At 47.5% G+C, this 26115-nt stretch overlaps 1 protein-coding gene across 2 annotated transcripts in view; it reads left to right on the top strand.

The window, feature by feature from the left end:
- The window catches only part of PDS5B (PDS5 cohesin associated factor B), an 813886-nt gene that overhangs the window by 387462 nt on the left and 400309 nt on the right, over positions 1–26115 (top strand). The gene's annotated exons all lie outside the window — the stretch shown is intronic.

Genomic DNA, 26115 nt, shown 5'->3' with positions numbered 1-26115 from the left:
TACCAAGGGCCCTGATGCCAAGGAAGGTCTCTAAGGGCTGCAGCATGTCTTATGCCACCCTGGAGACCTCTCACTCAGCACAGACACACTGCTTGCCAGCTTGTGTGTGCTAGTGAGAACAAAACGAGTAAGTCGACATGGCACTCCCCTCAGGGTGCCATGCCAGCCTCTCACTGCCTATGCAAGTATAGGTCAGTCACCCCTCTAGCAGGCCTTACAGCCCTAAGGCAGGGTGCACTATACCATAGGTGAGGGTACCAGTGCATGAGCATGGTACCCCTACAGTGTCTAAACAAAACCTTAGACATTGTAAGTGCAGGGTAGCCATAAGAGTATATGGTCTGGGAGTTTGTCAAACACGAACTCCACAGCACCATAATGGCTACACTGAAAACTGGGAAGTTTGGTATCAAACTTCTCAGCACAATAAATGCACACTGATGCCAGTGTACATTTTATTGCAAAATACACCCCAGAGGGCACCTTAGAGGTGCCCCCTGAAACTTAACCGACTGTCTGTGTAGGCTGACTAGTTCCAGCAGCCTGCCACACTAGAGACATGTTGCTGGCCCCATGGGGAGAGTGCCTTTGTCACTCTGAGGCCAGTAACAAAGCCTGCACTGGGTGGAGATGCTAACACCTCCCCCAGGCAGGAGCTGTAACACCTGGCGGTGAGCCTCAAAGGCTCACCCCTTTGTCACAGCCCAGCAGGGCACTCCAGCTTAGTGGAGTTGCCCGCCCCCTCCGGCCACGGCCCCCACTTTTGGCGGCAAGGCTGGAGGGAACAAAGAAAGCAACAAGGAGGAGTCACTGGCCAGTCAGGACAGCCCCTAAGGTGTCCTGAGCTGAAGTGACTCTAACTTTTAGAAATCCTCCATCTTGCAGATGGAGGGTTCCCCCAATAGGGTTAGGATTGTGACCCCCTCCCCTTGGGAGGAGGCACAAAGAGGGTGTACCCACCCTCAGGGCTAGTAGCCATTGGCTACTAACCCCCCAGACCTAAACACGCCCTTAAATTTAGTATTTAAGGGCTACCCTGAACCCTAGAAAATTAGATTCCTGCAACTACAAGAAGAAGGACTGCCTAGCTGAAAACCCCTGCAGAGGAAGACCAGAAGACGACAACTGCCTTGGCTCCAGAAACTCACCGGCCTGTCTCCTGCCTTCCAAAGATCCTGCTCCAGCGACGCCTTCCAAAGGGACCAGCGACCTCGACATCCTCTGAGGACTGCCCCTGCTTCGAAAAGACAAGAAACTCCCGAGGACAGCGGACCTGCTCCAAGAAACGCTGCAACTTTGTTTCCAGCAGCTTTAAAGAACCCTGCAAGCTCCCCGCAAGAAGCGTGAGACTTGCAACACTGCACCCGGCGACCCCGACTCGGCTGGTGGCGATCCAACACTTCAGGAGGGACCCCAGGACTACTCTAAGACTGTGAGTACAAAAACCTGTCCCCCCTGAGCCCCCACAGCGCCGCCTGCAGAGGGAATCCCGAGGCTTCCCCTGACCGCGACTCTTTGAATCCTAAGTCCCGACACCTGGGAGAGACCCTGCACCCGCAGCCCCCAGGACCTAAAGGACCGGACTTTCACTGGAGGAGTGACCCCCAGGAGTCCCTCTCCCTCGACCAAGTGGAGGTTTCCCCGAGGAACCCCCCCCCTTGCCTGCCTGCAGCGCTGAAGAGATCCCTAGATCTCCCATTGACTTCCATTACAAACCCGACGCTTGTTTCTACACTGCACCCGGCCGCCCCTGCGCTGCTGAGGGTGAAATTTCTGTGTGGGCTTGTGTCCCCCCCGGTGCCCTACAAAACCCCCCTGGTCTGCCCTCCGAAGACGCGGGTACTTACCTGCAAGCAGACCGGAACCGGGGCACCCCCTTCTCTCCATTCTAGCCTATGTGTTTTGGGCACCACTTTGAACTCTGCACCTGACCGGCCCTGAGCTGCTGGTGTGGTGACTTTGGGGTTGCTCTGAACCCCCAACGGTGGGCTACCTTGGACCAAGAACTGAACCCTGTAAGTGATTTACTTACCTGGTAAAACTAACAAAAACTTACCTCCCCCAGGAACTGTGAAAATTGCACTAAGTGTCCACTTTTAAAACAGCTATTTGTCAATAACTTGAAAAGTATACATGCAATTTTTATGATTTAAAGTTCCTAAAGTACTTACCTGCAATACCTTTCGAATGAGATATTACATGTAGAAATTGAACCTGTGGTTCTTAAAATAAACTAAGAAAAGATATTTTTCTATACAAAAACCTATTGGCTGGATTTGTCTCTGAGTGTGTGTACCTCATTTATTGTCTATGTGTATGTACAACAAATGCTTAACACTACTCCTTGGATAAGCCTACTGCTCGACCACACTACCACAAAATAGAGCATTAGTATTATCTCTTTTTACCACTATTTTACCTCTAAGGGGAACCCTTGGACTCTGTGCATGCTATTCCTTACTTTGAAATAGCACATACAGAGCCAACTTCCTACATTGGTGGATCAGCGGTGGGGTACAAGACTTTGCATTTGCTGGACTACTCAGCCAATACCTGATCACACGACAAATTCCAAAATTGTCATTAGAAATTGATTTTTGCAATTTGAAATGTTTCTAAATTCTTAAAAGTCCTGCTAGGGCCTTGTGTGTTAAGTCCCTGTTTAGCATTGTCTTTTAGAGTTTAAAAGTTTGTTAAAAGTTTGAAATTAGATTCTAGAAACAGTTTTAGATTCTTTAAAAAGTATTCCAACTCTTAGCAGAATAATGTCTGATACAGAGATGCAGGTGGTGGAACTCGACACCACACCTTACCTCCATCTTAAGATGAGGGAGCTAAGGTCTCTCTGTAATATCAAAAAAATAACCATTGGCTCCAGACCTACCAAAATTCAGCTCCAGGAGCTGTTGGCAGAGTTTGAAAAAGCCAACCCCTCTGATGATGACATCACAGAGGAAGAAATTAGTGACTTGGAGGCCAATGTCCCTCCTCCAGTCCTAAATAGGGAGAACAGGACCCCTCAAGTCCTGTCTCCAACTGTGTTAGTCAGAAATAGTGAGTCCCTCACAGGAGGGTCCCACATTTCTGAAATCACTGAGGATGCTCTCAGTGAAGATGACCTCCTGTTAGCCAGGATGGCCAGAAGATTGGCTTTAGAGAGACAGCTCCTAGCCATAGAAAGGGAAAGACAAGAGATGGGCCTAGGACCCATCAATGGTGGCAGCAATATAAATAGGGTCAGAGATTCTCCTGACATGTTAAAAATCCCCAAAGGGATTGTGACAAAATATGAAGATGGTGATGACATCACCAAATGGTTCACAGCTTTTGAGAGGGCTTGTGTAACCAGAAAAGTGAACAGATCTCACTGGGGTGCTCTCCTTTGGGAAATGTTCACTGGAAAGTGTAGGGATAGACTCCTCACACTCTCTGGAAAAGATGCAGAATCTTATGACCTCATGAAGGGTACCCTGATTGAGGGCTTTGGATTCTCCACTGAGGAGTACAGGATTAGGTTCAGGGGGGCTCAAAAATCCTCGAGCCAGACCTGGGTTGACTTTGTTGACTACTCAGTGAAAACACTAGATGGTTGGATTCAAGGCAGTGGTGTAAGTAATTATGATGGGCTGTACAATTTATTTGTGAAAGAACACCTGTTAAGTAATTGTTTCAATGATAAACTGCATCAGCATCTGGTAGACCTAGGACCAATTTCTCCCCAAGAATTGGGAAAGAAGGCGGACCATTGGGTCAAGACAAGGGTGTCCAAGACTTCAACAGGGGGTGACCAAAAGAAAGGGGTCACAAAGACTCCCCAGGGGAAGGGTGATGAGACAACCAAAACTAAAAATAGTAAAGAGTCTTCTACAGGCCCCCAAAAACCTGCACAGGAGGGTGGGCCCAGAGCCTCTTCACAAAACAATGGGTACAAGGGTAAAAACTTTGATCCCAAAAAGGCCTGGTGTCATAGCTGTAAACAGCATGGACACCAAACTGGAGACAAGGCCTGTCCCAAGAAAGGTTCCACTCCAAACTCCCATCCAGGTAACACTGGTATGGCTAGTCTCCAAGTGGGATCAACAGTGTGCCCAGAGCAAATCAGGGTCCACACTGAAGCTACTCTAGTTTCTGAGGGTGGGGTGGATTTAGCCACACTAGCTGTCTGGCCGCCTAACATGCAAAAATACAGACAGCAACTCTTAATTAATGGGACTAGAATAGAGGGCCTGAGGGATACAGGTGCCAGTGTCACCACGGTGACAGAGAAACTGGTTTCCCCTGGCCAATACCTGACTGGAAAAACTTACACAGTCACCAACGCTGACAATCAGAGAAAAGTACATCCCATGGCAATGGTTACTTTAGAATGGGGAGGGGTCAATGGCCTGAAACAGGTGGTGGTCTCCTCAAATATCCCAGTGGACTGTCTGCTTGGAAATGACCTGGAGTCCTCAGCATGGGCTGAGGTAGAACTAAAAACCCATGCAGCAATGCTGGGTATCCCTGAACTGGTGTGTGTGAAAACAAGAGCACAATGCAAGGCACAGGGTGAACAAGTAGAGCTGGAGTCTGGAAGAATGGCCCAGCCTACCAAGAGAACAGGAAAGTCAGTTGGGAAACCAACTGCAACACAGCAAAAGAAAGGGAACCTCTCTTCTCAGGAAGAAGTTCTGCCCTCTGAGGGAACTGAGCCTTTGGAGCTTGAACCTTATCAGGTTGAGCTCTTAGGCCCAGGGGGACCCTCAAGGGAGGAGCTGTGTAAGGGACAAGAAACCTGTCCCTCTCTTGAAGGCCTTAGGCAGCAAGCTGCTGAAGAGTCCAAAGGCAAGAAAAATGGAACACATAGGGTCTATTGGGAAGATGGGCTCCTGTACACTGAGGCCAGAGACCCCAAACCTGGTGCCACTAGGAGAGTGGTAGTGCCTCAGCTGTTCAGGAAGTTCATCCTAACATTGGCCCATGACATTCCCCTTGCTGGACATTTGGGACAAACCAAGACGTGGGAGAGGTTAGTCAACCACTTCTACTGGCCCAATATGTCCAACATGGTTAAGGAGTTTTGCCTCTCCTGCCCCACCTGTCAAGCCAGTGGTAAGACAGGTGGGCATCCAAAGGCCCCCCTCATTCCACTTCCAGTGGTGGGGGTTCCCTTTGAAAGAGTGGGTGTGGACATAGTTGGTCCACTAGAACCTCCCACAGCCTCAGGAAATATGTATATCCTGGTAGTAGTGGATCATGCTACCAGGTATCCTGAAGCTATTCCCCTTAGGTCGACTACTGCCCCTGCAGTAGCCAAGGCCCTCATTGGTATCTTTACCAGAGTGGGTTTCCCTAAGGAGGTGGTGTATGACCGAGGTACCAACTTCATGTCAGCATACCTAAAGCACATGTGGAATGAGTTTGGAGTGACTTATTAAATTCACTACACCATACCATCCACAAACTAATGGCTTGGTTGAGAGATTCAACAAGACATTAAAAGGCATGATCATGGGGCTCCCAGAAAAACTCAAAAGGAGATGGGATGTCCTCTTGCCATGTCTGCTTTTCGCTTACAGAGAGGTGCCACAGAAGGGAGTAGGATTCTCACCCTTTGAACTTCTGTTTGGTCATCCTGTAAGGGGACCACTTGCCCTTGTTAAAGAAGGCTGGGAGAGACCTCTCCATGAGCCTAAACAGGACATAGTGGACTATGTACTTGGCCTTCGCTCTAGAATGGCAGAGTACATGGAAAAGGCAACCAAAAACCTTGAGGCCAGCCAACAGCTCCAGAAGTTTTGGTATGACCAAAAGACTGCACTGGTTGAGTTCCAACCAGGGCAGAAAGTCTGGGTTCTGGAGCCTGTGGCTCCCAGGGCACTCCAGGACAAATGGAGTGGCCCTTACCCAGTGCTAGAAAGGAAGAGTCAGGTCACCTACCTGGTGGACCTGGGCACAAGCAGGAGCCCCAAGAGGGTGATCCATGTGAACCGCCTTAAGCTCTTCCATGACAGGGCTGATGTGAATCTGTTGATGGTAACAGATGAGGATCAGGAGGCAGAGAGTGAACCTCTCCCTGATCTTCTGTCATCAGACCCAAAAGATGGCACAGTAGATGGAGTGATCTACTCAGACACCCTCTCTGGCCAACAGCAAGGTGATTGTAGGAGAGTCCTACAACAGTTTCCTGAACTCTTCTCCTTAACCCCTGGTCAGACACACCTGTGTACCCATGATGTGGACACAGGAGACAGCATGCCTGTCAAAAACAAAATCTTTAGACAGTCTGACCATGTTAAGGAAAGCATCAAGGTGGAAGTCCACAAGATGCTGGAATTGGGAGTAATTGAGCGCTCTGACAGCCCCTGGGCTAGCCCAGTGGTCTTAGTCCCCAAACCTCACACCAAAGATGGAAAGAAAGAGATGAGGTTTTGTGTGGACTACAGAGGGCTCAATTCTGTCACCAAGACAGATGCTCATCCAATTCCTAGAGCTGATGAGCTCATAGACAAATTAGGTGCTGCCAAATTCTTAAGTACCTTTGACTTGACAGCAGGGTACTGGCAAATAAAAATGGCACCTGGAGCAAAAGAGAAAACAGCATTCTCCACACCTGATGGGCATTATCAGTTTACTGTTATGCCCTTTGGTTTAAAGAATGCCCCTGCCACCTTCCAAAGGTTGGTGAATCAAGTCCTTGCTGGTTTGGAGGCCTTTAGCACAGCTTATCTTGATGATATTGCTGTCTTTAGCTCCACCTGGCAGGATCACCTGGTCCACCTGAAGAAGGTCTTGAAGGCTCTGCAATCTGCAGGCCTCTCTATCAAGGCATCCAAATGCCAGATAGGGCAGGGAACTGTGGTTTACTTGGGCCACCTTGTAGGTGGAGGCCAAGTTCAGCCACTCCAACCCAAGATCCAGACTATTCTGGACTGGGTAGCTCCAAAAACCCAGACTCAAGTCAGGGCATTCCTTGGCTTGACTGGGTATTACAGGAGGTTTGTGAAGGGATATGGATCCATTGTGACAGCCCTCACTGAACTCACCTCCAAGAAAATGCCCAAGAAAGTGAACTGGACTGTGGAATGCCAACAGGCCTTTGACACCCTGAAACAAGCAATGTGCTCAGCACCAGTTCTAAAAGCTCCAGATTATTCTAAGCAGTTCATTGTGCAGACTGATGCCTCTGAACATGGGATAGGGGCAGTTTTGTCCCAAACAAATGATGATGGCCTTGACCAGCCTGTTGCTTTCATTAGCAGGAGGTTACTCCCCAGGGAGCAGCGTTGGAGTGCCATTGAGAGGGAGGCCTTTGCTGTGGTTTGGTCCCTGAAGAAGCTGAGACCATACCTCTTTGGGACTCACTTCCTAGTTCAAACTGACCACAGACCTCTCAAATGGCTGATGCAAATGAAAGGTGAAAATCCTAAACTGTTGAGGTGGTCCATCTCCCTACAGGGAATGGACTTTATAGTGGAACACAGACCTGGGACTGCCCATGCCAATGCAGATGGCCTTTCCAGGTTCTTCCACTTAGAAAATGAAGACTCTCTTGGGAAAGGTTAGTCTCATCCTCTTTCGTTTGGGGGGGTTTGTGTAAGGAAATGCCTCCTTGGCATGGTTGCCCCCTGACTTTTTGCCTTTGCTGATGCTATGTTTACAATTGAAAGTGTGCTGAGGCCTGCTAACCAGGCCCCAGCACCAGTGTTCTTTCCCTAACCTGTACTTTTGTATCCACAATTGGCAGACCCTGGCATCCAGATAAGTCCCTTGTAACTGGTACTTCTAGTACCAAGGGCCCTGATGCCAAGGAAGGTCTCTAAGGGCTGCAGCATGTCTTATGCCACCCTGGAGACCTCTCACTCAGCACAGACACACTGCTTGCCAGCTTGTGTGTGCTAGTGAGAACAAAACGAGTAAGTCGACATGGCACTCCCCTCAGGGTGCCATGCCAGCCTCTCACTGCCTATGCAAGTATAGGTCAGTCACCCCTCTAGCAGGCCTTACAGCCCTAAGGCAGGGTGCACTATACCATAGGTGAGGGTACCAGTGCATGAGCATGGTACCCCTACAGTGTCTAAACAAAACCTTAGACATTGTAAGTGCAGGGTAGCCATAAGAGTATATGGTCTGGGAGTTTGTCAAACACGAACTCCACAGCACCATAATGGCTACACTGAAAACTGGGAAGTTTGGTATCAAACTTCTCAGCACAATAAATGCACACTGATGCCAGTGTACATTTTATTGCAAAATACACCCCAGAGGGCACCTTAGAGGTGCCCCCTGAAACTTAACCGACTGTCTGTGTAGGCTGACTAGTTCCAGCAGCCTGCCACACTAGAGACATGTTGCTGGCCCCATGGGGAGAGTGCCTTTGTCACTCTGAGGCCAGTAACAAAGCCTGCACTGGGTGGAGATGCTAACACCTCCCCCAGGCAGGAGCTGTAACACCTGGCGGTGAGCCTCAAAGGCTCACCCCTTTGTCACAGCCCAGCAGGGCACTCCAGCTTAGTGGAGTTGCCCGCCCCCTCCGGCCACGGCCCCCACTTTTGGCGGCAAGGCTGGAGGGAACAAAGAAAGCAACAAGGAGGAGTCACTGGCCAGTCAGGACAGCCCCTAAGGTGTCCTGAGCTGAAGTGACTCTAACTTTTAGAAATCCTCCATCTTGCAGATGGAGGGTTCCCCCAATAGGGTTAGGATTGTGACCCCCTCCCCTTGGGAGGAGGCACAAAGAGGGTGTACCCACCCTCAGGGCTAGTAGCCATTGGCTACTAACCCCCCAGACCTAAACACGCCCTTAAATTTAGTATTTAAGGGCTACCCTGAACCCTAGAAAATTAGATTCCTGCAACTACAAGAAGAAGGACTGCCTAGCTGAAAACCCCTGCAGAGGAAGACCAGAAGACGACAACTGCCTTGGCTCCAGAAACTCACCGGCCTGTCTCCTGCCTTCCAAAGATCCTGCTCCAGCGACGCCTTCCAAAGGGACCAGCGACCTCGACATCCTCTGAGGACTGCCCCTGCTTCGAAAAGACAAGAAACTCCCGAGGACAGCGGACCTGCTCCAAGAAACGCTGCAACTTTGTTTCCAGCAGCTTTAAAGAACCCTGCAAGCTCCCCGCAAGAAGCGTGAGACTTGCAACACTGCACCCGGCGACCCCGACTCGGCTGGTGGCGATCCAACACCTCAGGAGGGACCCCAGGACTACTCTAAGACTGTGAGTACAAAAACCTGTCCCCCCTGAGCCCCCACAGCGCCGCCTGCAGAGGGAATCCCGAGGCTTCCCCTGACCGCGACTCTTTGAATCCTAAGTCCCGACACCTGGGAGAGACCCTGCACCCGCAGCCCCCAGGACCTAAAGGACCGGACTTTCACTGGAGGAGTGACCCCCAGGAGTCCCTCTCCCTCGACCAAGTGGAGGTTTCCCAGAGGAACCCCCCCCTTGCCTGCCTGCAGCGCTGAAGAGATCCCTAGATCTCCCATTGACTTCCATTACAAACCCGACGCTTGTTTCTACACTGCACCCGGCCGCCCCTGCGCTGCTGAGGGTGAAATTTCTGTGTGGGCTTGTGTCCCCCCCCGGTGCCCTACAAAACCCCCCTGGTCTGCCCTCCGAAGACGCGGGTACTTACCTGCAAGCAGACCGGAACCGGGGCACCCCCTTCTCTCCATTCTAGCCTATGTGTTTTGGGCACCACTTTGAACTCTGCACCTGACCGGCCCTGAGCTGCTGGTGTGGTGACTTTGGGGTTGCTCTGAACCCCCAACGGTGGGCTACCTTGGACCAAGAACTGAACCCTGTAAGTGATTTACTTACGTGGTAAAACTAACAAAAACTTACCTCCCCCAGGAACTGTGAAAATTGCACTAAGTGTCCACTTTTAAAACAGCTATTTGTCAATAACTTGAAAAGTATACATGCAATTTTTATGATTTAAAGTTCCTAAAGTACTTACCTGCAATACCTTTCGAATGAGATATTACATGTAGAAATTGAACCTGTGGTTCTTAAAATAAACTAAGAAAAGATATTTTTCTATACAAAAACCTATTGGCTGGATTTGTCTCTGAGTGTGTGTACCTCATTTATTGTCTATGTGTATGTACAACAAATGCTTAACACTACTCCTTGGATAAGCCTACTGCTCGACCACACTACCACAAAATAGAGCATTAGTATTATCTCTTTTTACCACTATTTTACCTCTAAGGGGAACCCTTGGACTCTGTGCATGCTATTCCTTACTTTGAAATAGCACATACAGAGCCAACTTCCTACACCAGGCAGTTGACGTGCCTCCCTGTCATTCCCCTTTTCAAACTATCCAGCATGGAGTTCCCCAGGGTTAGGCTCTCAACCCTATCCTCTTAAATGTTCACTTATTACTCTGATCAAAACCCACAATATGACTCAGCTTATTCTGTCCATCACTGATAGCCAGCAGGATGTAATTGGTTCTTTGTATAACTGCATGTCAGGCATTGTAAACTGACTGAATGCAAACTCCCTCAAATTTAATGAGGGAAAAACAGAACTCCTCTGCTGTTCAGCAAATAAAGTTCCCTAATTTCTGGCCATTCCCATCTTAACAAGAACTGTCTCTCCCTGATACGGTCTGTAACCTCGGGGTTACTTGTGATGCTAAACTTTCTCTGGACAAACATTTTAATAAAATAGCAGGGACCTGCTCTGCGCTTTTGTGACATCTCAGGAATCTCTGCTGCTAGCCCCAGCTAAATCCCTCATAGTGTGCAGCATTATTCCGAGTAGGTTGGACTACTGTAATGCACTTCTATTTAGAGCACCCGATTATCTCATTAATAGGCTGCTTAGAGTATAAGCTTCAGCCACCAAAGTGACATTAAACAGACCTCATAGAGCATAGGAGGCAATGAAGGAATTACATTAGCCTCCTCTGAAAGAGAGAATAGCCTTTTTAAGTCTTTGTGTATCTTCAAGTTCCTGCAGAGCTCTGGTCCTGTACCCCTGCAAAGGAGCTTAAAGAGATTTACTCCACAGAGATGTCTCCATTCAACTTTAGCTAACCTCCTTTGTGTAACAAGATTCCTCAAGACCAGACAAGGTGGTTGAGCTTTTACAGTTAATGCAACCCAAGTATGGAACAAGTTACCAGCTCCTCTTAGATCATCAACCGATCTGCTGCACTTTAGGAAGGCTTTGAAGTCCTGGCTCTTCCCCAAGTAATCTGGGACCGTATTGCTCCTACCTTCATAGCCGGGCTGTCCAGATAAAATCTTGCAGAGCCAGGATACATGTAAGGTGACAGTTCAGGGCTCGAAAAATCTACCCGACCACTCACTATGTCAAGTCCTATTTGAACAGGTCGAGATATTTTTAGGACCTGCCCACCTCTTCTGGGGAGTTGACAAAAACAGGTTTCTGTTCAGTGAGAAAGTGGAGGGGAAATCAAATATGCCTTTAAATCTTGTTCTTCTATGTCCATTTGCTCTGTGTTCACAGACAGAGGTCAAAAGTCAGTTTGTCTTACAATTAATTTTCCTTCTTACTGCAGAGTTGTCTGACCCGCTGTTCAGTGTGTGAAATAAAATGCTGCAGGTTGTCAGGTTTTTCCTAACATAACATTTAAATGACTAAGTCAAATGTACAAACATTTCAAAATATATGTCAGTAGTTATGAAAGTCAATTTTTTGTATTTATGTGATGAAATAAAATATTTTAATAGGATGAAAACAAATAGGAATACTTAACATGTTGATGTGCAAAGGATATGTTTTCTAAAACCCAATTTTCACAGATTGTTAATACACTATATAGTTTCATCAGTAAAGTTGAAAATTAGTGGAAAGGTTTTTGGACATTTCTTGGAAATCTACTGTGTGTAGATGACAGTATGCTACCACATCATGGTTTAGTAATATATGTTTTTAAAGTGGGAGTTTAAACAAACTTAGAAACACTTCTGCCCTGATGGCAATGCTATTAGAAAACTAAAAGCAAGTCATGGGTCATGTGTCCCCTAGAATGTGAGCTAGATTCTTCTAATACAATCATCAAACATTAGTTTACTTAAACAAAATAGTTTTTTTGTACTGCAGAAATGCTGAGCTAACATATTTGAAGGTGCAATCATATGTGAGAATGAAGAAACAGGCGACTTTGTAAGCTACTTGCCTAGTATCATACAATTTGAGACCCGGTTGCTGGTCAAATACATTACAGTAAAGTGGAGTAGATTATTCAGGTTACTCAACCTGCAGGTCTAGTAACATTTTATGATTTTTCGAGGTCTGCGGTTATGCTCTATAAATTCTATAAATGAAATAAATAAATAGTATAGTAGGACTAATGTACACTCGGGTAAGCTTTTTATTTTTGTTTACCCCTCTAGGACTTGCCCTTGTGGTTGATGAAATCATTAATGATAGTAGACCCTCTTTCTCTGTGCATGGTTGTCTTACCTCTATCTGTCTTCAGACAATAATCATAGCTTGTATCCCATTCCAGTCTGTCTTAAGCTGTATAAGTGGCTGGAGAACTCATCAGACAATTAGCTATAAAATAACAGGAGCCTCTTCTATCGTTGTTTGAGGAAAACTCAAACTTTTTAAATTAGTCACTGGTCTGTTAATTTCCATTTTGTTTACTGTGACCCCTTATTGTCCCGCCTTGGAATTGAAAGTGGAGCCTTATAGAAGTTCCACCCTTATGTCCTGATGGCAGTTATTTTCTTTCCCTCCCGTTTGACACATTCCCCTGCTTCAAACTTTTTCAGTCTTCCGATGACTTCAAAGTTCTTCTACAATTCTAGGATTGAAGCCATACCCATACTGCAGGAAACAGGTGTCAGTCGTACACTACACAACATGTATTTATGGTATGGGATCTTAGTTGAACCACAAATCCTGCTGAAAGTCCATGGGGTTGTTTGCGGTTCCTGTGAAAAGTTGATTTCCTATTTGAAGCATTACATAATTCCAAGTCGAAAAGGCAACATAAGTACAAAAAAGCTAAGCGGGACCCCATCCCTTCACGTGGAATCTGGCAAAAACATGTGAGGGTGTGAAGCTAAAGATCTCATCCCTCTGGTGTCAATCGAGCCAGATGAGCCCCCAAAAATGATCCTGGTGAGCTCCAAATTTCCTGGGCCGTTGTCAACATATTAGCAGATAGCAGCCTTCCAAGAGTCCATGCTGCAGATACATCAAACACCTCTGGGTTCCTCTGATGCACTTTTCTTCCTCACAGAGTAGCAGACTCCACCAGTTGGATTCAGTTGACTGGGCTGACACTGACTGCCCCTTTTGAGACCCCTTACCACCGGTCTGTACCAATGTCGGTTCAGACTCTATACTGGTTCCTTCTGTGCAGGCACAGACTCTGTGGGTATCCATTCCTGATCTGTTATTGATGTTTCTCCAAGCCAGGCCCATGTCATAATAGAACATTTTGAAGTCTCAACTGGTCATTATTTGTCCATGCTTTGACCCTGTGCCCCTTCCTCGTTGCCAATATTCACAGATGCTTGAGGCACTGTTTGATTCTGTTTCTGATGTTGAAGTTGGGGAGTAATTTACTCACCCCTCATTACACTGATGATGGTTTTTATTTGGAACTACAGAGTACCTGTGGGCTTAGCCACCTCTCCTGAGACAGCTCAACCCATCACCTGGGCAACCAATTGATAGTGATGCCAAAGGGCTGAATATGTCATGCAATTCCCTACTTTTGGGGTGAAGGTGCATTTACTAACTGAAAGTTCGATGGCATCTGTCGCTGTAGATACGCATGTTCTGCAATAGCTCGCCATCTGGTGTTGGGCCGGAGTGTTACAAGTTGTTTTTCTTCGAAGAAGTCTTTCGAGTCACGGGACCGAGTGACTCCTCCTTTTGTCTCCATTGCGCATGGGCGTCGACTCCATCCTCGATTGTTTTTTTTCCGCCATCGGGTTCGGACGTGTTCCTGTCGCTCCGAGTTTCGGAACAGAAAAAATAGTTAATTTCGGAAGATTTTCGTCGGTATTGTTGCGTTCGGGATCGGCATACTTACATTCAACACCGCATCGAAGATCGAAGAGCTCCGGTGCCCTTCGGGGTAATTTTTCGATCCTCCGTCGGGGCCTGGTCGGCCCGACCGCGTGCTGAAGAACGCCGATGGAACGGACCCCGTTCCGTTTCTGCCCCAAATGCCACAATAAATACCCCTACACAGACCAACACTTGGTCTGCAACCTGTGCCTGTCACCTGAGCACAGCGAAGACACCTGCGAGGCCTGTCGTGCGTTCCGGTCCCGAAAAACACTCCGAGACCGTCGAGCCAGAAGACTTCAAATGGCGTCCGCACCGACAGCCCGACGGGAGTTCGAGGAACAGGAAGAGGAAGGTACCTTCTCGATCCAAGACTCAGACTCCGAAGGATTCGACGATACACAAACCGTGAGTAAGACGTCGAAAACCACACAAAGAAACATTTACAAGGCCCAGGGGACGCCACTGCCACCAGGCCATGGCTCAACCCATAAAATCGGTGACCGACCGTCGGCACCGAAAAAGGCCCAAACAGTGCCGAGATCGTCCGACTCCGGTCGAGACACCGGCACGCAGCCTTCTCGGGACCGAGAAAGTGCTGGAGACAAGCCTCGACACCGAGATGCCGGTGTGGACACGGCTCGAAGCCGAGACAGCGGCACCGAAACAGATCGACGCCGAGAGGTTTCGGCCCCGAAAAGGAAAAAAGTCACCTCGGAGCCGAAAAAACACGCAGACAAAGTTTCGACGCCGAAACAAACTGCAAGCGACCCAGCTTCAGGCTCTTATACAGAAGAGCACTCGCTAACCTCCCAAATGCAGAAGCATAGGTTTGAGGAAGAGCTACAAGCAACTGATGCGGACCATACGCAAAAGCGTATCTTCATTCAGCAGGGGACAGGAAAAATAAGCACCCTTCCCCCCATTAGGAGAAAGAGAAGGTTGGAGTTCCAGACGGAACAAGCACCACAACCAAAAGTGGTGAAAAGAGTTACACCACCACCCTCTCCTCCGCCCGTGATTAACGTTTCACCAGCACAAACGCCATCACACTCCCCAGCTCACACCACCATGAGCCAGGGTGACCAAGACCAGGACGCATGGGACCTATACGACGCCCCAGTGTCAGATAACAGCCCAGAGGCATACCCTACAAAACCATCTCCACCAGAAGACAGCACCGCGTACTCTCAGGTGGTGGCTAGAGCAGCACAATTTCACAACGTAAGCCTCCACTCAGAACAGGTCGAGGATGATTTCTTGTTCAACACACTCTCCTCCACCCACAGCTCCTACCAAAGCCTGCCTATGCTCCCTGGTATGCTCCGGCACGCAAAAGACATATTTAAGGACCCGGTCAAAAGTAGGGCAATCACACCAAGGGTGGAAAAAAAGTATAAGCCGCCTCCTACAGACCCGGCTTTCATCACAACACAGCTGCCACCAGACTCTGTTGTTGTAGGAGCAGCTAGGAAAAGGGCCAACTCTCACACATCTGGAGATGCACCACCCCCAGATAAAGAAAGCCGCAAGTTTGATGCAGCTGGTAAAAGAGTCGCAGCACAAGCTGCAAACCAGTGGCGCATCGCGAACTCCCAGGCACTACTTGCGCGCTATGACAGAGCCCACTGGGACGAGATGCAACATCTCATTGAACATCTGCCCAAAGACTTCCAAAATAGGGCAAAACAAGTGGTTGAGGAGGGACAGGCCATCTCCAACAACCAGATCCGCTCCTCCATGGACGCTGCAGATACAGCTGCACGGACAATTAATACATCTGTAACTATCAGAAGGCATGCATGGCTCCGAACGTCTGGATTTAAACCAGAGATTCAACAAGCAGTTCTCAATATGCCTTTTAATGAAAAAGAACTGTTCGGTCCAGAAGTGGACACAGCGATTGAGAAACTCAAAAAAGATACGGACACTGCCAAAGCCATGGGCGCACTCTACTCCCCGCAGAGCAGAGGGAATTACAGCTCATTCCGTAAAACGCCCTTTCGAGGGGGTTTCGGGGTCAAAGCACACAAGCCAGCACCTCACAAGCCACACCGTCCAGTTACCAAGGACAGTATAGAGGAGGTTTTCGGGGACAATATAGAGGAGGGCAATTCCCTAGAAATAGAGGAAGATTCCAAAGCCCCAAAACCCCTACTACTAAACAGTGACTCACATGTCACTCACCCCCTCCACACAACACCAGTGGGGGGACGAATAGGTCATTATTACAAAGCATGGGAGAAAATCACTACAGACACTTGGGTTCTAGCAATTATCCAACATGGTTACTGCATAGAATTTCTACAGTTCCCTCCAAACATACCACCAAAAGCACAAAATTTAACAACACACCATTCCAATCTCCTAGAGATAGAAGTGCAGGCACTATTGCAAAAGAATGCAATCGAATTAGTGCCAGACACACAAATAAACACAGGAGTTTACTCACTGTACTTTCTGATACCAAAGAAGGACAAAACACTGAGACCAATCCTAGACCTCAGAGTAGTCAACACTTTCATCAAATCAGACCACTTCCACATGGTCACACTACAAGAAGTATTGCCATTGCTAAAGCTGCACGACTACATGGCAACTTTAGACCTCAAGGATGCTTATTTCCATATACCAATTCACCCATCGCACAGGAAATACCTAAGGTTTGTATTCAAAGGAATACATTACCAATTCAAGGTACTGCCTTTCGGATTAACAACCGCACCAAGAGTCTTTACCAAATGTCTAGCGGTAGTCGCTGCACACATCAGAAGGCAGCAAATACATGTGTTCCCATATCTAGACGACTGGCTAATCAAGGCCCATTCGTTAATAGAGTGCTCAAATCACACAAATCATATCATACAAACCCTCTTCAAACTAGGGTTCACCGTCAATTTCACAAAATCCAAAATTCGGCCACGCAAGGTACAACAATACCTGGGAGCCATAATAGACACATCAAAAGGAGTAGCCACTCCAAGTCCACAAAGAATTCAAAATTTCAACACCATCATACAACGCATGTATCCAACACAAAAGATACAAGCAAAGATGGTATTACAACTCCTAGGCATGATGTCATCATGCATAGCCATTGTCCCAAACGCAAGACTGCACATGAGGCCCTTACAACAATGCCTAGCATCACAGTGGTCTCAAGCACAGGGTCACCTTCTAGATCTGGTGTTAATAGACCGCCAAACTTACCTCTCGCTTCTGTGGTGGAACAACATAAATTTAAACAAGGGGCGGCCTTTCCAAGACCCAGTGCCACAATACGTAATAACAACAGATGCTTCCATGACAGGGTGGGGAGCACACCTCGATCAACACAGCATACAAGGACAATGGAACGTACATCAAACAAAACTGCATATCAATCACCTAGAACTTCTTGCAGTTTTTCAAGCACTAAAAGCTTTCCAACCAATAATAGTTCACAAATACATTCTCGTCAAAACAGACAACATGACAACAATGTATTATCTAAACAAGCAGGGAGGGACGCACTCCACGCAGTTAAGCATGTTAGCACAAAAAATTTGGCATTGGGCAATTCACAACCAAATTCGCCTAATTGCACAGTTTATACCAGGGATACAAAATCAACTCGCAGACAATCTCTCTCGAGATCACCAACAGGTCCACGAATGGGAAATTCACCCCCAAATACTGAACACTTATTTCAAACTCTGGGGAACACCTCAGATAGACTTGTTTGCAACAAGGGAGAACGCAAAATGCCAAAACTTCGCATCCAGATACCCACACAAACAATCCCAAGGCAATGCCCTATGGATGAACTGGTCAGGGATATTTGCTTACGCTTTTCCTCCTCTCCCTCTCCTTCCTTACCTGGTAAACAAACTCAGTCAAAGCAAACTCAAACTCATATTGATAGCACCAACTTGGGCAAGGCAACCCTGGTACACAACGCTGCTAGACCTATCAGTGGTACCCTGCATCAAATTGCCCAACAGGCCAGATCTGTTGACACAGCACAACCAAAGGATCAGACACCCAGATCCAGCATCGCTGAATCTAGCAATCTGGCTCCTGAAATCCTAGAATTCGGGCACTTACAACTTACCCAAGAATGTATGGAAGTCATAAAACAAGCAAGAAGGCCATCCACCAGGCACTGCTATGCAAGTAAATGGAAGAGGTTTGTTTGCTACTGCCATATTAATCAAATACAACCATTACACACAACTCCAGAACATGTAGTGGGTTACTTGCTTCACTTACAAAAATCTAACCTAGCTTTCTCTTCCATTAAGATTCACCTTGCAGCAATATCTGCATACCTGCAGACTACCTATTCAACTTCCCTATATAAAATACCAGTCATTAAAGCATTCATGGAGGGCCTTAGGAGAATTATACCACCAAGAACACTACCTGTTCCTTCATGGAACCTAAATGTTGTCCTAACTAGACTTATGGGTCCACCTTTTGAACCCATGCACTCCTGCGACATACAGTTCCTAACCTGGAAGGTGGCATTTCTCATCGCCATTACTTCCCTGAGAAGAGTAAGCGAGATTCAGGCGTTTACTATACAGGAACCTTTTATACAACTACACAAAAATAAAGTCGTCCTAAGGACCAATCCTAAATTTTTGCCAAAGGTTATTTCACCGTTCCATCTAAATCAAACAGTGGAACTTCCGGTGTTCTTTCCACAGCCAGATACCGTAGCTGAAAGGGCACTACATACATTAGATGTCAAAAGAGCATTAATGTATTACATTGACAGAACAAAGAACATCAGAAAGACTAAACAACTCTTTATTGCATTTCAAAAACCTCATGCAGGAAACCCAATTTCAAAACAAGGTATAGCCAGATGGATAGTTAAATGCATCCAAATCTGCTACCTTAAAGCTAAACGACAGCTGCCCATTACACCAAGGGCACACTCAACCAGAAAGAAAGGTGCTACCATGGCCTTTCTAGGAAACATCCCAATGCAAGAAATATGTAAGGCAGCCACATGGTCTACGCCTCACACATTCACCAAGCACTACTGTGTAGACGTGTTATCCGCACAACAAGCCACAGTAGGTCAAGCTGTATTAAGGACATTATTTCAGACTACTTCCACTCCTACAGGCTGATCCACCGCTTTTGGGGAAATAACTGCTTACTAGTCTATTGCAGAACATGCGTATCTACAGCGACAGATGCCATCGAACTGAAAATGTCACTTACCCAGTGTACATCTGTTCGTGGCATCAGTCGCAGTAGATTCGCATGTGCCCACCCGCCTCCCCGGGAGCCTGTAGCAGTTTGGAAGTTACCTTCAATTATTTATATATGTATCATCTCAACCTTAAATAAGTGCATACTTAGTCACTCCATTGCATGGGCACTATTACTACAATTCAACTCCTACCTCACCCTCTGCGGGGAAAAACAATCGAGGATGGAGTCGACGCCCATGCGCAATGGAGACAAAAGGAGGAGTCACTCGGTCCCGTGACTCGAAAGACTTCTTCGAAGAAAAACAACTTGTAACACTCCGGCCCAACACCAGATGGCGAGCTATTGCAGAACATGCGAATCTACTGCGACTGATGCCACGAACAGATGTACACTGGGTAAGTGACATTTTCATTCTTCAACATGAGGAAGCTTTATTGGAACCAGTCTTGCCATTCACTGTTGCCCTTACTGACACCTTAATGGTGGCTTGGGCTAAGCCATGTTCTGGCACTCCAGATTGACCTGAATCTTCCTAGTATAAACTAGCCCCTGATGATCCTGATTTCCTTACTGAACACCCTATGCCTGAAGTTCTGGTAGTTCGGGCTTCAGCTAGTAAGGTCAATCTGAATTATTTTCCAACCGGTCCTCTGGATAGAGAGTCTTATTCAATTTGATGTTTTCGGAAAGAAAAGGTTTTCCTTAGTCAGTTTGGCTCTCCGGTCTCTCATTGGAGTATGCCTTTTGGGTAGGTAGGTACACCCATGCTTTGTGGTAAATGGCCAGTGTGATCTTGCTGGGCCTCTCGGATAACCTCACTGTCTTGTCAGGACATGACCAAGTATGTTCCGTGTGCCGGCCTCAACACCCCAGCCTGCATAGGAAAGGAAATGCTGTTGGCACCAGTGTTGTTCTAAGAAACTATGCCTAGATGAGATTAAAATGGTTTTCAGGAGACATGCCAGGGTCCTTGATGGATGTGCCCTTTGATGGGTCTGGTTTGTTTTTAGAGAAGTCTGATTCAGTGCTAGAACATTTTAGGTTTAAAATCTCTTTTACTTATTTTAAAACATATAGAGCGAATACAAATCACCCACCTACGTTCATTGACTGGTGGGGAAACCATGACTTGTATCAAGTGTGAGGGAAGGAAAAAGGACGGGGAAGAACACCCGTGCCAAAAGACATTTGTACGGACCGCATAGAGGACACAACTAGGGAGCAAGCAGAAAAATTGGACCTCCTTTTTCATTCAGACCAGTCCAGCGCATTTAGGGTCGGCTTGTGTCAGTGTTGGTCAGGTGAAGAATACACAAGTACAAGAAGCATGTCAATTCCCTAAACTACTCCAAGAGGTAACACACACACAGACCCCAAGTCTTATCAAAAAGGACAGAGAACCTGCTGCAGCTGCTGTCAATTTTTCATTCCTAGTACATCCTGCAGCTTATGTAGCCAATCAGCGTGTGTGGGGATTACATCCGAACCCAATCAGGAGAGTAACAGTTGTTTGGCGGCACCCAGAGCCGATGTGATAGGGTGGCCTCTAGGGGTTCTTAGAGGGTATGTTTGGTGTTTCAGGAGAACCAGTAGCACGTAACTGGGGCATCATGGTATTTTTCTGTTGTAGATTTGGTCTGTAGTTTGTAGGACGCTCTGCCAAAAGAAATCAATTTTGGGGCAGTGCCACACTATATGCTTGAGTGTACCTTACTGCCCACAGTGGCACCAACACGCTGTCGCTACTGGTCTTCCTTTCGGCAGTCCTTGTCAGTGTATAGTTCCCGTAGCAGGCTATTTTTAAAAGCAATTCTTTAGTATTTGTGTTATGTTCAGTGACCCGTGCACGGTACAGGACATCTCACCACTCTCTATCAGTGAATATACGATAGCACTCTGTCTCCCACCTAGACCTCATTGTGGTTTTGGGGAATGCTGGAGGTGTGATTAAAAATGCATATATGTCAATCTGTGGCAAAGACACTTAGTGTTGTCACCACAGGACCTTTCAGGAATAAAACCTAGTCTGATCTGGATCCAGTAGGTCTTGCGTGTAAGGGCCCAGTCTGTGAGCCAGGATGCCTGTAAAGATCTTAGCGTCTACATTCAACAGGGTGATGGAATTGTACAAAGAGCACAGCTGTGGGTCCTTCCCCAGTTTGGGAATGACAATAATTGTGCCTAATTGCATCGTAGGAGGGAGGGAGCCAGAAATACTGAAAGGATCATATAGCTGTGCCAGTACGGTCCTAGTGGCATTCCAAAGGTTTCATTCGTACCATGATGTAAAGATCAGTGTAGAATGATTCAAATTGCTTAAGCATCAGCTCTGCCTGGCATGCCATGGTGTCATCAGGCATTCTCAGTTCCACCACCCTCCACTTCACAGCTTGAGAGCAGAGGTGGGCCAAGAGGCGACCTGCTTTGTTCCCTCCAGCATAATACTTTTGTTTTCCGCAGTAAGGCTTCTTCTGCCTTATCCATATCTAGTGCTCACAATTGTTTGAGCTGTTTTAAGTGGCCTCCTGGTTGCCATTGATCCCGTGAACCTATTTGAAACCTCAAGGTCCCTGATTATGTCCTTTAATTGTTGGCGTTTATTGCGTCTGTGTTGAATCGTGCCACTATAGTTATAAATTGGCCTCTCTCCACTGCCTTGAGAACTTCCCACAGTATTGTAATAGAGGTTGCCGGTGTATTGTTTGTGAGCAAATAGGCCTCTATTTTGCTTCTAATTTCTGCTAGGATGTCATCGTATGTGAGTAGTTTAGGATTAAGGCCCCAAGATCACTGGTTAGGTGTGGGAGCAAGGAGCGCGAGGTTCAGGATAATAGGGGAAGTGATCGGAGAGGTAGGCCACCCCAATCTCCGTCTGTGATTCCGTGTTAGTAATGTTTGGTGTTGTAAGGAAAAGGTCTATGTGTGCATAGGTTTGCTGGGATGCCGAAAAAAAGGTATTGTTTCTTTTAGTGGGATGGTGCAGGCGCCATAGTTCTGTCAGACCAACCTCATTTAGCCAATCCCGAAAACTCTTCCAAGAAAGCACCCGTCGTCACATTAGATGTTAACACCGAAGGAGGCAACTTTAACATTGTCTGGGATGCACCAAATAGATAGATCTATCCAATGACATGGTGCATTCTTAAAGAGTTTTCAGGATTGACTAAATGAGTTTGGTCTGACAGACCTATGGCACTTGCACCATCCCACTAAGCCTCCTTCGGTGTTAACATCTAATGTGGTGAGGATTCTCCCAGTTGCGTCTTTAAAAAAATATTTCCTGGTGTTCTTTAGGGCCATAGACATTTGCCACTGTTATCTTACATCCATGTATGTCAATGTGTAGGGAGAGAAATCTCCTGGGTATCTCAGCTTATGAGCGCACCACCTCCCTGGGAAGCGTGTAGCCACTAGGATCGTCACCCCCCACCCACCTTCCAGGTCCAGAAAAAAAATACTGGCTATTATACTATTGTGACCTCCATTGTTTCCAGCCCGCCTATATCAGATGTGTTTCTTGTAAAATATATAAGTCCCTCTTCATTTCTCAAAAGAGAGCCAACCTCTTCATAGGGACAGTGAAGCCTCTGATGTTTAGACTAAGTATGTTTACCATCATGGGGAAATTTGAGAATAGCTGAGTCGTGTGTCATCCGTCCACCCAAACTAGGAGGTCCCACAGGAGTACCTGCAGGCAGTGTCGCAATGCAGTGTGTCCCTAGGGAAATTGTCACTAGGGAAACTGGTATATAAGGGGTGAACATATAACAAACAACTAGAGCAGTTCCCTGCCTGGGATCAGAGACAAACGTATCTGGGGTCTAAATTGGTGAGCCAGTCTGTTGGTAATTCATCAGCTGTCAGGAGGGTGAAGTCCCGCTACCATGCTGCCACCAACAACGGCTAGCCACCCATCCGCAACCACCAGTGGGCAATAAGATATGCATGGACTATCACGGCAGAGACATTCTGTAAGGAAATGCCTCCTTGGCATGGTTACCCCCTAACTTTTTACCTTTGCTGATGCTAAGTTTTGATTGAAAGTGTGCTTGGGACCCGGCTAACCATGTCCCAGCACCAGTGTTCTTTCCCTACACTGTACCTTTGCTTCCACAATTGGCACAGCCCTGGCACTCAGATAAGTCCCTTGTAACTGGTACCCCTGGTACCAAGGGCCCTGCTGCCAGGGAAGGTCTCTAAGGGCTGCAGCAGGTCTTATGCCACCCTGGGGACCCCTCACCCAGCACATGCACACACTGCCTCACAGCTTGTGTGCTGGTGGGAAGAAAATGACTAAGTCGACATGGCACTCCCCTCAGAGTGCAATGCCAACCTCACACTGCCTGTGGCATAGGTAAGTCACCCCTCTAGCAGGTCTTACAGCCCTAAGGCAGGGTGCACTATACTACAGGTGAGGGCATATGTGCATGAGCACTATGCCCCTACAGTGTCTAAGCAAAACCTTAGACATTGTAAGTGCAGGGTAGCCATAAGAGTATATGGTCTGGGAGTTTGTCAAACACAAACTCCACAGTTCCATAATGGCTACACTGAAATCTAGGAAGTTTGGTATCGAACGTCTCAGCACAATAAATGCACACTGATGCCAGTGTGCAATTTATTGTAACATACACCCAGAGGGCATCTTAGAGATGTCCCCTGAATACCGATCCGACTTCTAGTGTAGGCTGACCAGTCCCTGCCAGCCTGCCACATACCAGACATGTTGCTGGCCACATGGGGATAGTGCCTTTGTCATTCTGTGGCCAGAAACAAAGCCTGTACTGGGTGGAGGTGCTTCTCACCTCCCCCTGCAGGAACTGTTACACCTGGCGGTGAGCCTCAAAGGCTCACCCCTTTTGTTATAACGCCCCAGGGCATCCTAGCTAGTGGAGATGCCTGCCCCTCCGGCCACTGCCCCCACTTTTGGCGGCAAGGCTGGAGGAGATAATGAGAAAAGCCCCTAAGGTGTCCTGAGCTGTGGTGACCCCTGCCTTTAGAAATCCTCCATCTTGGTTTTGGAGGATTCCCCCAATAGGATTAGGGATGTGCCCCCTTCCCCACAGGGAGGAGGCACAAAGAGGGTGGAGCCACCCTCAAGGAAAGTAGCCATTGGCTACTGCCCCCCCAGACCTAAACACACCCCTAAATTCAGTATTTAGGGGCACCCCAGAACCTAAGAGACTAGATTCCTGCAACCTGAAGAAACAACGACTGCTGACTTACAAGCCTGCAGAGAAGATGGAAGACGACAATTGCTTTGGCCCCAGCCTTATCGGCCTATCTCCTTATTAGAAAACGTGCAACCAGCGACGCATCTGACCGGGACCAGCGACCTCTGAAGCCTCAGAGGACTGCCCTGGACTAAAGGACTAAGAAACTCCAGTGAGCAGCGGCTCTGCTCAACAATAGCAACTTCTTTGCAACAAAGAAGCAACTTACAAAGACTTCCGGTTTCCTGCCGGAAGCATGAGACTTCACACTCTGCACCCGACGCCCCTGGCGTGTAATCCAGAGAACAAACACCACAGGGAGGACTCCCCGCTGGCTGGGAGCCCATGAGTAGCCTGAGACGACCCCCCTGAGCCCCTACAGTGACGCCTGCAGAGGGAATCCAGAGGCACCCCCTGACCGCGACTGCCTGTAACAAGGGACCCGACACCTGGAACCAGCACTGCATCCGCAGCCCCCAGGACCTGAAAGAACCGAACCTCAGTGCAGGAGTGACCCCCAGGCGACCCCCTGCCTAGTAGCCCAGGTGGTGGCTGTCCCAAGAAGATACCCCCCTCCCCCAATGCCTGCCTGCACCACTAGAGTGACACCCAGGTCCTTTCATTGAATCCTATCTGAAACCAGACGCCTGCTTTGCACACTGCTCCGGCCGCCCCTGTGCTGCTAAGGATGTGTTTTGTGTGCCTACTTGTGTCCTCCCAAGTGCTCTACAAAACCCCTCTGGTTTACCCCCAGAGGACACAGGTACTTACCTGCTGGCAGACTGGAACCGGAGCACCCCTGTTCTCCAAAGGCACCTATGTGTTTTGGACACCTCTTTGACCTCTGCACCTGACCGGCCCTGAGCTGCTGGTCTGGTAACTTTGGGGTTGCCTTGAACCCCCAACGGTGGGCTGCCTATGCCCAGGAACTGAGACTTGTAAGTGTCTTACTTACTTCACAAACTAATCTTTACTTACCTCCCCTATGAACTGTTGATTTTTGCACTATGTCCACTTTTAGGATAGCTTATTGCCATTTTAACAGACTGTGTATGATATTGCTTTTATTCAAAGTTCCTAACTTACCTGTGTGAAGTACCTTGCATTTTATGTGTTTACTTCAAATCTTGAACCTGTGGTTCTTAAAATAAACTAAGAAAATATATTTTTCTATATAAAAACCTATTGGCCTGGAGTTAAGTCTTTGAGTGGATGTTCCTCATTTATTGCCTGTGTGTGTACAACAAATGCTTAACACTGCCCTCTGATAAGCCTACTGGTCGACCATACTACCACAAAATAGAGCATTAGAATTATCTATTTTTGCCACTTTCTTACCTCTGAGGAGAACCCTTGGACTCTGCACACTATTTCTTACTTTTAAATAGTATATAGAGAGCCAACTTCCTACACATTCCTTATGGATAATTTTTGGTCGTTAGAGGCAGTGCGGTGAGTCATTAATGATCTGAGTCTCCCTCGGACGCACTTTCTTGCTTCCAGTGATGTCTAATCAATGGAGCCCTCTTTCTTACTATCAAGTTCTGTTGGCCTGTTTGGTTTACTTATTCACGATTGGGCCCCGTGGCGACGTCTTCCAGTATGATGACGCAAAGTCTGTGTCGACTCCTGGGGATGAGGGTCTTTCAGCTGCAACAGCATGTTCAATAGTGATTGAGCCTCCTCTTGTGTGTGAACAC

The sequence above is a fragment of the Pleurodeles waltl genome, chromosome 8, assembly GCF_031143425.1.
Source record: "Pleurodeles waltl isolate 20211129_DDA chromosome 8, aPleWal1.hap1.20221129, whole genome shotgun sequence".
Taxonomy (NCBI): Eukaryota; Metazoa; Chordata; class Amphibia; order Caudata; family Salamandridae; genus Pleurodeles; species Pleurodeles waltl.
The sequence above is the reverse complement of the archived record's forward strand: the minus strand, read 5'-3'. Positions and strand labels throughout refer to the sequence as shown.